At 55.3% G+C, this 10,481-nt stretch overlaps 1 long non-coding RNA gene across 1 annotated transcript; it reads right to left on the reverse strand.

Moving 5' to 3' along the window:
- Positions 1-444: 444 nt before the first annotated feature.
- LOC141580932 (uncharacterized) lies at positions 445-6,112 on the reverse strand. The gene is made up of 2 exons (XR_012513356.1): positions 6,057-6,112; positions 445-893 (listed from the first exon to the last, which is right to left on the reverse strand). It is a non-coding gene; the product is annotated as an uncharacterized LOC141580932 (long non-coding RNA).
- Positions 6,113-10,481: the final 4,369 nt, after the last annotated feature.

A 10,481-nucleotide genomic window follows, 5' to 3' on the forward strand; every position in this document is an offset into this window, starting at 1 on the left:
ATTAGCTATCTTCCTCCCACCTGCCCCCCATCACCCTCACCTCCTCCCCAGCCCTAAGCAACCTTGAATCTGCTTTCTGTCTGTATAGATTTTCCTATTCTGGATATTACAAATAAATGGAGTTGGCTGGGCATGGTGGCTCACGCCTATAATCCCATCACTTTGGGAAGCCGAGGCGGGTGGATCATCTGTCAGGAGTTCGAGACCAGCCTTGACATCATGGCGCAAACTGTGTCTCTACTAAAAATACAAAAATTAGCCAGGCATGGTGGCGGGCACCTGTAATCCCAGCTACTTGGGAGGCTGAGGGAGGAGAATCACTTGAACCTGGAAGGCGGAGACTGCAGTTAGACGAGATTGTGCCACTGCACTCCAGCCTGGGCAACAGAGCGAGACTCTGTCTCAAACAAAAACAGAAACAAATGAATGGAGTCTTACAATATGTTGCTTTCAGCAACTGGCTTCTTTTACTTAGCATAAAGTCTTTATCTGTGTTGAGGCCCATCCATGTGGGACCATGTATCAGTCTGTCACCTCTTTTCATGACCAAATAATATTTTATTTATTCTATCCACAGACCACCTTTTGTTTATCCATTCGTCTGTGGATGGACGTCTGGGTTGTTTCCACCTCTTGGCTGTCATGAGCAAGGCTGTGTGAACATTCACGCACATGTTTCTTCATGTCATCACTGTCACGGCTCCCATGTCACAGACGGGGATGCATGTTTCCATTCCACCTGGGAGTCCAACTGCTGGGTCACAGGGGAAGTCCATATTCAACTCTGCAAGGAATGGCAGGGCTCTTTTGTATTTACATATTGACTTTGAAAAGAAGGACATGAACGAGAAGATAGCCGTAGTAATGGAAACCTGCTGGAAGCCACGGGGAGCCTGTGTTCAGAGAAAGGAGAGCCTGTGTTCAGCACCAATGAGATCACCCCGGGTGGCGTTACATCTCCCCAGCGACAGTGCCAGGTGGGAGGAGATGCGTGCATGGCCAGCACCTTTGGCCACCCACCTGTGGACCGAAGGCAACTCCTTGCCACTGCCCCACCCCTCCACAAACCAAGGCCCAGGCTGGCTGTGAGTCGCCATGGAGCACAGCAAACACGTCTCCGCCCCAGTCTGCCATCTCTCCCTTCAGAGACAGTTAAAGAGTTCAAGGTCCACAGGGAAGAAACATATCCAAGGTCATGTTCATCCTGGCACAGCTGGTGAGCCCCCACTACCTACAGGGACTGCTCGGTGCGTCCATATATTCTGTATACATAGTGCTCACTGTGAGCCAAACACTACTCTAAACACTTTCCAAATCGAAATGCTTTCAGTCCTCAAAATAACTCTGTGAGAGACTTCCTGTTGGGACTCCCGTGTGACAGACAGGACACTGCGTCAGAAAGGGAAGCTAGCTTCCCCAAGGTTGCATGGCTCACAGTGGTGACGCTGAGGCTGAAAGGCAGTCTGTCTGGTGGCAGCACCCACCTTATGCCACCTCAACTATTCTCCTGCAACAAGAGTGTTGAAATTCTCATTCCACAGACAAGGGCATTGAGGCTGAGGCTGCTACATTTTCCCAAGGCTGAGATTCAAGCCCGGTCTCTATTCCACACCAAGGCCTCCCTTTCTGGCAAGAAGGGGCAGAGCTCAGCATGCAGTGAGTCACAGCAGTTAGAAGCCATGTGCCTTTGTCTACTGCCACCTCTTTCAGGAAGCTCTCCCTGACTGTACCCTATTGAGGGTTACAGGTCACCCCCCTGGGCTCCCACAGCTGCCAGGGATGTTCTGCCACAGCCGTACTCCCTGGGCATGGCCATTGGTGTGTAGGTAGCAGATGCCCACTGAGGATGAGTGTGACCTTGTCCCCTGTCTCCCCAGCACTGAGCCAGGGCCTGGCACCAGCAGGTGCCCCATAAGCTCGTGAGGGATGAAGGCTGTGCTCCAGGTACTAAGAGACTGAGGGGCTTGGGGAGGGAAGAGCCAGCTGTGCTTGGAGCCAGGTACTCCAGGTGGGGCACCCAGGGCCAGGGAGGAATGGGGGTGGGGCACAGGGAAGGGCCTTCCAGTGGGGAGGGCTGGGGATCCTCAGGAACCTGAAGTTTCATAGTCACGAGAGGCCTGGGAGTGGGTGGGGGGTGCCCTGTGGTCACGGGTGTCAGAGCCTCGGCCAGTGCAGAGGACACCTTCATGCTGGTTAGGTTAGGAGGTGCCCTTCCTCCCTCTGGGTGCCCAGCCCTGCCCCAGGACCCGGGGAGCTGCCTCAGACCCGAAGCTGGGTACCCTTGTGTAGGACACAACCTGGGCGCTGCATGTGGGACTCTCTGGTGTGTCGTGTGGCTGTGTGGTGTGAGGGTGTAAAGTGTGCTATATAGCCGGGCGCGGTGGCTCAAGCCTGTAATCCCAGCACTTTGGGAGGCCGAGGCGGGTGGATCACGAGGTCGAGAGATCGAGACCATCCTGGTCAACATGGTGAAACCCCGTCTCTACTAAAAATACAAAAAATTAGCTGGGCATGGTGGCGCGTGCCTGTAGTCCCAGCTACTCAGGAGGCTGAGGCAGGAGAATTGCCTGAACCCAGGAGGCGGAGGTTGCGGTGAGCCGAGATCGTGCCATTGCACTCCAGCCTGGGTAACAAGAGCGACACTCTGTCTCAAAAAAAAAAAAAAAAAAAGTGTGCTATATAATGCACACTTGAAGGGAGCGGGGCGGGGTGGGTGTGTGGCTGGGGAGGGCTGTGTTGTATGTACGTGGTGTGAGAGTGGAGAATTAGTGTGGTGTGCGTGTGGTGTGTATGTGTGTGTGCTGTGTGTGGGTGTGTGTGATGTGGGGTGTGTGAATTTCTGCTGCACTTTGCAAGCCTCCCGGGCTGGGTGGCCTCTGTGCAGAGAGAGCTGGGAGGCTGAGCTGGGAGGGTGCCACGTCCTAGAGCCAGACACAGGTGTCTCGGTGGCCGAACCTTCACCTGCTTCTGGGAGTCAGGGCTGACACGGGGTCTGCAATGGCAGAGGATGGGCTGGAGGTGCACAGCTGGCTTCTGCTCAGGACGGCTCTTCCTTCCACAGCTTCGGCCTATCCCTTAGTTAGGGAGGGAGGGTCTGGACAGACTGAGCGGAGGAACATGTTCCCAGGGGGAGGGGTCAAGCCATGCCCTCAGCCTGAGGCGCCTGGTCGGAGGCTCAGAAGAAGAGATCTGGGGGGCAGGCTGGGTCCACGTGAGGACGATGTTCTGGAAACCGGAGCTGCCCAACAGTGGAGGAGGCCGCCTCCCAAGGGAGCAAAGCCCCACACCCTGTGCCCTTGAGGAGTTCCAGCGACACTGCGGCCCCCTAAGCAATGGAGTTGGACGAATCTCCCTTTTATGGTGCAGGGCGTGGGTCAGAACACGACCCACAGACCCATCATCCTCCCGGGTTCTACAGAGGCAGTGGGGACCCCGGGGCCACCTCCTTCCGGCAACTGCACCTGCTGCCCCTCCTGGAAGTTCCTCCATCACTTTCCCCAGCGGCCCCTCCAAATACTCCAGGATACCCGACGTGGAAGGTGGCTTAAAGCCCCCCTCCCATTTGACAGATGAGGCCACTGAGGCCCTACAGGGAAGGGACTCACCCAAGGTCACGGAAGTACAGCTAACACCAGGGGCATGCCTCGAACCAGGCACCCACCTAAGCGCCCTCATCTCCCACCACGCCCAAGGTGGGGAGGACTCGGCCGGGGATTGAGACAGGCTGACATGGCCCAGGTCACAGCGCTAGAAGGAGGGCAGGATTCTCACAGGGTCCCCTCTGCCGCCCAGGCCCTGATGCTCACACTCGGTGTCCCCTACACAGTGATGAATCAGGTATGTCCCCTGAGAGAGGAAGACAGACCCGCTCTGTACCATCTGCCAGGGACAGGGTTAGGGAGGCTGGGCCGCTCACTTAGCCTGAGTTTGCTTCCCCAGCGGTCAAATGCGGATAACAGTAACATTGGGAGCTTCTAAGTTTTCCATAAATAAAACATGTGACACCTTCTCTTTGGAGACCTCAACAAGCAACGTTTCTCCTCTCCATCCCCTCCCATGACCAAAGCGCTGCCCTCACCAAGCCTCCTAGCCTCCTGGCTTCCCAGACCCTAAGGGCCTTGGCCAGCTTTCTTGGCGTATGACCTACACACAGTAAGATGCCCCGATTTTGCATCCAGTGTTGGACGGGTTAGGACTGTCTACTTCCATCCAGATAACCACTCCTGGAGATGGGCACCCAGGGCCAGGGAGGAACAGGGAGTCGGGGGTCATGGGGGAAAGGCCTTCCAGTGGGGAGGGCTGAGGGGTCCTCGGTAACCTGAGGTCTCAGGGTCCAGAGAGGCGGGTAGGTGGTTGGGAGTGCTCTGTGGTCACAGGTGCCAGAGCCTCGATCAAGATATGGGACACTTCCATCAGCCCCGAGTTCCCTTGTCCTCATCCCAGTCACTGCTCCCGCCAGACAACCAATGCTTTTGGTGGACTAGGGCCTACATTAGTCTCTTCTAGGGTTTTCCATAAATGGGGGCACACCATATGTAATCTTTTGTGTCTGGCTTCTTCGATCCACATAATGTATGTGGGGTGTGCTCAGCTTCGCAGTCAGTAGGCTGATCCCTTTTATGTCTGCAGAACAGAACCAACCAGTTAGCCTCCCCGCGGCTGCGCACCTCCTGAGAATGCGCCCTGGCTTCTGAGCAGCTGTGGCTTGAGTGCTGGCCACACTGGGCCTGGCCCACAGGAAGGGCTCAAGTTTGTTGCGAGTAAATTGACTGATCTCTCTCTCTCTCTCGTATTTTTAGTAGAGACAAGGTTTCACCATGTTGACCAGGCTGGTCTTGAACTCCTGACCTCAGGCGATCTGCCCATCTCGGCCTACCAAAGTGGTGGGATTATAGGCGTGAGCCACCGTGCCAAGCCCATTTCATTGCTTTTCAAGCAGCCTCACCAGCGTGGAGAGGAAGGGGTAAAATTTAAATACGATGAAGTGGAAAGGACGGCTTAAGATAAAGCGCTCGGCCGAGGGAACAGTCGCAGCGTTCAATTATCCAGCAGAACGCGGCCTCCCGACGCCCGCCCACCGGGGATAATTAAAAGCCGGAGGCCTCGGTCCCTTCCCCAGGGAGGCGGCGGTGCTCCGCGTGTGAACCGGCGCTCAGGAATGAACGGCGACACAGTGGCTTCATTGTTCGGCGGCGGGGGAAACTGAGGCCGGAGGGCGGACGGGAGGCCGCCGGGTGACTGGAGGCTGGGTCACCGCGTGAGTCAGCGGCGCAGACGGGCAAGATTGCTGTCATTAAGGTTTACAGGTCTGCCGCCGCCGCCCGGCCCCAGGCCTCGCTCCACCACCCCGCCTGGGCGCCCCGAGCGCAGCTGCAGGGAGTTCGGCCACCGCGCCGGGCTGCAGAAGTGGGCCCGACGGTCTCCGCCTGTCCCGCGCCCCTCGGCCGCCGCCGCCCCGCACCCGCTTCCCCCGGCCCGCCCTAGGACAGCGCCCGCGGAGGACCTAGCCAGGCGGCTGGAACCTGAGCCCTGGGGTGGCTCCCGCCCCCGCCCGGCCTCTACCTGCGCCACCCGCGCGGCGCCCCGGGAGGCGGCGCGGGCTCGGGGAGCGCGGCGCCGGGCAGACGGCTCACCGCCCAGCCCTCGCAGCCGCCCGGCGCCTCCGCCGCGCGCGCCCGCTGCCCCGCCCCCAACTCCTGGGCGCGCGCCCCCGCTTCCCCCGAGGCCGCGGGGTCCTGGGTGCGCGCCCGGCCCGCCCGCCCCCTCCCCCAGCACCCCCGGCCTCGAGTCGCCACCCGGCTGAGTCACGGGCGGTGCACACCCGGCGTCTGACTCTGCATGGGCCGCTCGGGCCTGGACTGACGCGGTCCGGAAGGGGCGGAAGCCCCGCGTCCCCACCCCCATCCCAGAGGGTCCCTGCGGCGGGTACCGGGGAGCAGCGGTATCTCCCCCAGAGGCCGCATTCCCACCCGGGCCCCGAGTCCTCCCGGAGAACCCCCCGCCCCGCGGGTGGCCTCGCCTCCTCAGATCTCCCCGGGAATCGTTTTTTCCCTAACCTGGCCTCCGTGCGCGCCCGCGCGACGGCGGGATCCCGGTGCCACCACCCCTCGGCCCCTCCTCCGCCGCCGCGCGGGACCGCGGTGGGGGAGGGGACGGGCGCGGTTTCGGGGAGGGGGTTGGAGGTGGACCGCGCCCACCGCCCTGGCCAAGGGGTGGGGGCCGCGGGGATGGCGGGGTCACCGGCCGGAACGCGCGCCCGTCTGACCTGCGGGGGTGTAGGCGGTGTGGACTGTGGACTGGAAGAGGTCCTTAGGTTTTCAAAAATAGTCTCGCTGTATGGAGAACAACACTGGACTCTTTTAAGTCCGCATCCCCTCGCCGGATTCGGCCCGGCTTGGTCCAGAGTGTAACTCTAAACATACTTATTAAGAAACTGTTGCTTTATTTTAACTCGTTTACATAAAATTTCCATTCTTGGGGGGATGGCGGTGGGCTTGTGGATTTCCTAAAATAACTTTTAATGGAGCGAAGCCTTCCATTATGGGAAGCGCCTACACGCGGAGAGGCGTCTGGGGGGCTGGGTTGCCGTCACAGCCCTGCCACCAACTGACTGAGCAACCGGGGCACGTCGCTGCCCCCGCTGCCCGTGTTAGGAGACTGGCCGCGGCGGGGCGATTGCACGAGCTGCCCCTAGGATTGAGAGCCGAGAGGCTGTCTCTCCTTTCCCTAACGTGCTCTGATTCCGCAGAGAGGCAAAGTGGAGTGAGATTATAAAGAAGATGCAAGCAGTTTGCTTTTCTGAATGGTGTGCTTTCCGCTCTGCTCCAGCTGTATTTATCAGGCAGACAAGGTCAAGGTAACCTTCACGGTCTGGTCGGTTCCATTAATTACAGAGTGCCCTTTCACCAGGAGGAGACCTCCATTGAGAACTTCACTTCCCACATCACTTGGGAACCTTCAGGCCTTTGAAGGCTCCTACTCCAAAGGGTCAGGAGGGGAGAGGCCCGGAGGGACTGCGAGGAGGGACTTTTCAGAGGGGGAGAAGAATGAAGGTGAACAGATGATGTCAGCTTGACGTGTCACATTTGGGGAGCCATAAACGGTTTATGGTCTGTCCCACGAGGCCCTTGCCCTCTCCACCCCCATGGCTCTGAGGGGCTGAGTAATGTGGATACCCCGAGGAGGTGCGGCCAGGAGACTCGACTGCCTGGTCATGCGCTCTGCTAACCTGTCTGGCTCCTTTCTCCCTCCCCTCTGCTCTGTCAGGGTGGGTGGGTGGGGGGGGGGTGGTGAGTGGAACAGAGCCTGCAGTGATGCTGTTTCACAAAGCCAGCGTCAGGGTCCCCTCCCACCGCCCCCCAGCAGCAAACACGTGCATTAGCATGTCTGATGGTTGAGAGGCAGCTGCAGGGGAGAAGCAAGTTTAATTTAAAATGATGGAGTGGGGGAAGAATGAAAGGCCACGATGAGAGCTCAACTTTGAAAGAAGGCAGGGAACAATTACTTTAAAACGTTTTAATTGGTCCTGTTCTGAAGAACTCACTCCTCCTTTGCTAAAACCCCAGGCCAGCTCAGACCTGCATTTCTGGATTGCCTAAGTGCTCCCTGTTTTTCCCCTTTGAACAGTGATTCTCGGAGTGAATGCCTCCTCTGCCCTCTCTCCATAGCCTTCTCTGTTTTGGTATATGGGTGTGTGGGTGTGGGTGTGTGTGTGTGTGTAGCTAGCTGGCTACTTATCTATCTTTATATAGCACATTTGTAGGCTCGCAGGTCAAAGGACTTGAAGGAGGAGAGGAGGGCCTTTCTAAGTTATTCTCTCTACTCCTCAGCCTGACTCACTTGGGGCGGGTCTACATTGCCATCTAAGTGAAGTGAGGGAGGAAAGTGGCTTCAAGAAAACGGAAAACCTTTTGAGAGAAAGGGTGACAGGCCTGAAGGTGAGGTGGAAACAGACACCCTACAAAAACGTTGAACTCCATTTCAAGTTACTTACCATTGACTGACTTGCACCAGATAGTAAGGCCAGGTTCTTTCCCACAAGAGGACTGCCTGCATCTTAATGGAAAAAGGGGTCAAAACTGGTCAGTCGACTCTGTTCAAAATGTTCAAAAATGGCAGATCCCAGGCCTGAGACGGGAAATGCTGAAGATGAGTCCGGAGCATCTTATGGTGCTGGGAAGTCAGGAAGTGCTCAAGACGAAAGGGATGTGAGTGTGTCAGAAGGACACGGGACCAACCTGAAAGAGGGCCCAGACCCAAACCTGGAACAATTGGAACAACAAAATCAATAAGTTAGTATTAGATTCTAATCCAAAACATAAAATAGGGGTCAGGTGGGGTGGTTCATGCCTGTCATCCCAGCACTTTGGGAGGCCGAGGCAGGCGGATCACCTGAGGTCAGGAGTTCAAGACCAGTCTGGTCAACATAGTGAAACTCCTTCTCTACTAAAAATGCAGAAATCAGCCGGGCGTGATGGTGGGCACCTGTAATCGTAGCTACTGGGGAGGCTGAGGCAGGAGAATCGCTTGGACCCGGGAGGCGGAGGTTGCAGTGAGCCGAGATCGTGCCACTGCACTCCAACCTGGGCGACAAGAGCAAAACTCCATCTCAACATAAATCAATAAATACGTGAAGAAAATAAATACCTGTGAATGAATCCATGCTAATATAAAGGCATGATTGAATAAGTAAATGAAGGAAAAAGACAAAACAAAAATTAAAAAAAAAATAAAAAAGTAAATGAAGGAGAAGAGACAATCTCTCATACAGATAATTTCAAGTAATTCATGTAGATAAAACTCTACATATCTATGTATGTAGGTAAACTCCCCTGAAGGGCGCAGAGCCTAATTCCCTCTCTGTTGAGGGTGTGCTGCCCTTAGTGATAGGGAAAGGGGTTGAGGCAGAGTGTAACCACAGTGGAGAAACCTTCAAATACTGCCTTACCAGGACTCAAGGTCAGCCCTGCCAGTGCTAAGGTGTGTTGCCAGCAGGTACCACAATATGATGGGATGGGAGTGGCCCTTCACCTCTGCGGACTGCTTCCCCCAAACCTAGAATTTCAGTCTAATGATGGGAAAAACATCAGACACAACCAGTTGAGGGACATTCTACAAAATACTTGACCAATGTGGAATCCTGGATAGGTTCTGGAAGAGAAAAAGGGTGTTAGGAAAAAATGAGTTGAATTGGAGTGAAGTATGGCGTTCAGTTAATAGTAATGTACCAACGATAGTTTCAAGGTTCTGACAAATATTGCCAGACTAATTCAAGATGGAAATTGAATATGGGATGATACAGAAACTCACTTTGCCACTTTCCTGTAAACCTAAAACTATTCTAAAAGAAAAGGTTAAAAAAAAAAAAAAAACAAGGCTGGGCGCCGTGGTTCACGCCTGTAATCCCAGCACTTTGGGAGGCTGAGGCAGGCGGATGACCTGAGGTCGGGAGTTTGACACCATCCTGGCCAACATGGCGAAAGCCCGTCTCTACTAAAAATACAAAATTAGCCCAGCATGGTGGCTCGTGCCTGTAATCCCAGCTACTGGGAGGCTGAGGCAGGAGAATTGCTGGAACCCAGGAGGCAGAGGTTGCAGTGAGCCGAGATTGCACCACTGCGCTCCAGCCTGGGTGACAGAGTGAGACTCTGCCTCAAAAAAAAAAAAAAAAAAGGTGGGGGGAAGAAAAGAAAAAAGAAATTATACAAAATAAGTTGATTTAAGCATTAAAACTTGAGAGCTGGGAGAGACTACCACTCCTCTCTTCCCTCCCCCTACACTCCCCCATGCAAATGGCAAATAAATTTAGAGAGTTCAAGAAGTTGCCTGGGGGGCATGAGGCCATCGAGAACCCTGGGGTCCTTGCCCCTTGTCTAAAACAAGGGTTCTCCCACTGGGCCTCTCTAGGTAGCAGTAAAACCCCCTTCACCAGCCTACAGGCCTGGAGAGAGCGAGCACATCTTTGGGGACAGACCGCAAGGAAAGGCAGCACCAGTACCAACCTGGTGACCTTAGACCAAAGTTTAATTCATCTGTGCCTCAGTTTACCTACCTTTATAGAGGATTTCCAACTACTATGCTATGTTGGTAGATCAGCCAAAAATGTTCCCTTGTTTTAAGTTAGACTTGTCTTGGTCTGTCTGGTTTCTCAGATTCCACTGGAGAGTCGTTTGTGCATGAAAACAGGGATATGAGGAACATTCAGGGGGCTAGTTCTGGAAAAAGATAACTGAGGGGAAGAAAGGGGAGACCAGAGCCGGCGGGTGGAGCCATCCATGGCTCTGTCTTGCACTCTGATTTCCAAGGGCCATTCAGAGGACATGCGGTCCAGCAAAGAGGACCCTGAGGCTCAAACAGAAAAGTAATTGGCCCAATGTCCCCCAGTTATTGGGCTACCCGCAATAGTGACCTCTGTACAAGTTGCCACTGGGATCATGGGTTTTATTTCCTTAAATAAAGTTTAGTTATATTTTTCATAATGC

This window comes from Saimiri boliviensis, chromosome 13 (assembly GCF_048565385.1).
Source record: "Saimiri boliviensis isolate mSaiBol1 chromosome 13, mSaiBol1.pri, whole genome shotgun sequence".
Lineage (NCBI taxonomy): Eukaryota > Metazoa > Chordata > Mammalia > Primates > Cebidae > Saimiri > Saimiri boliviensis.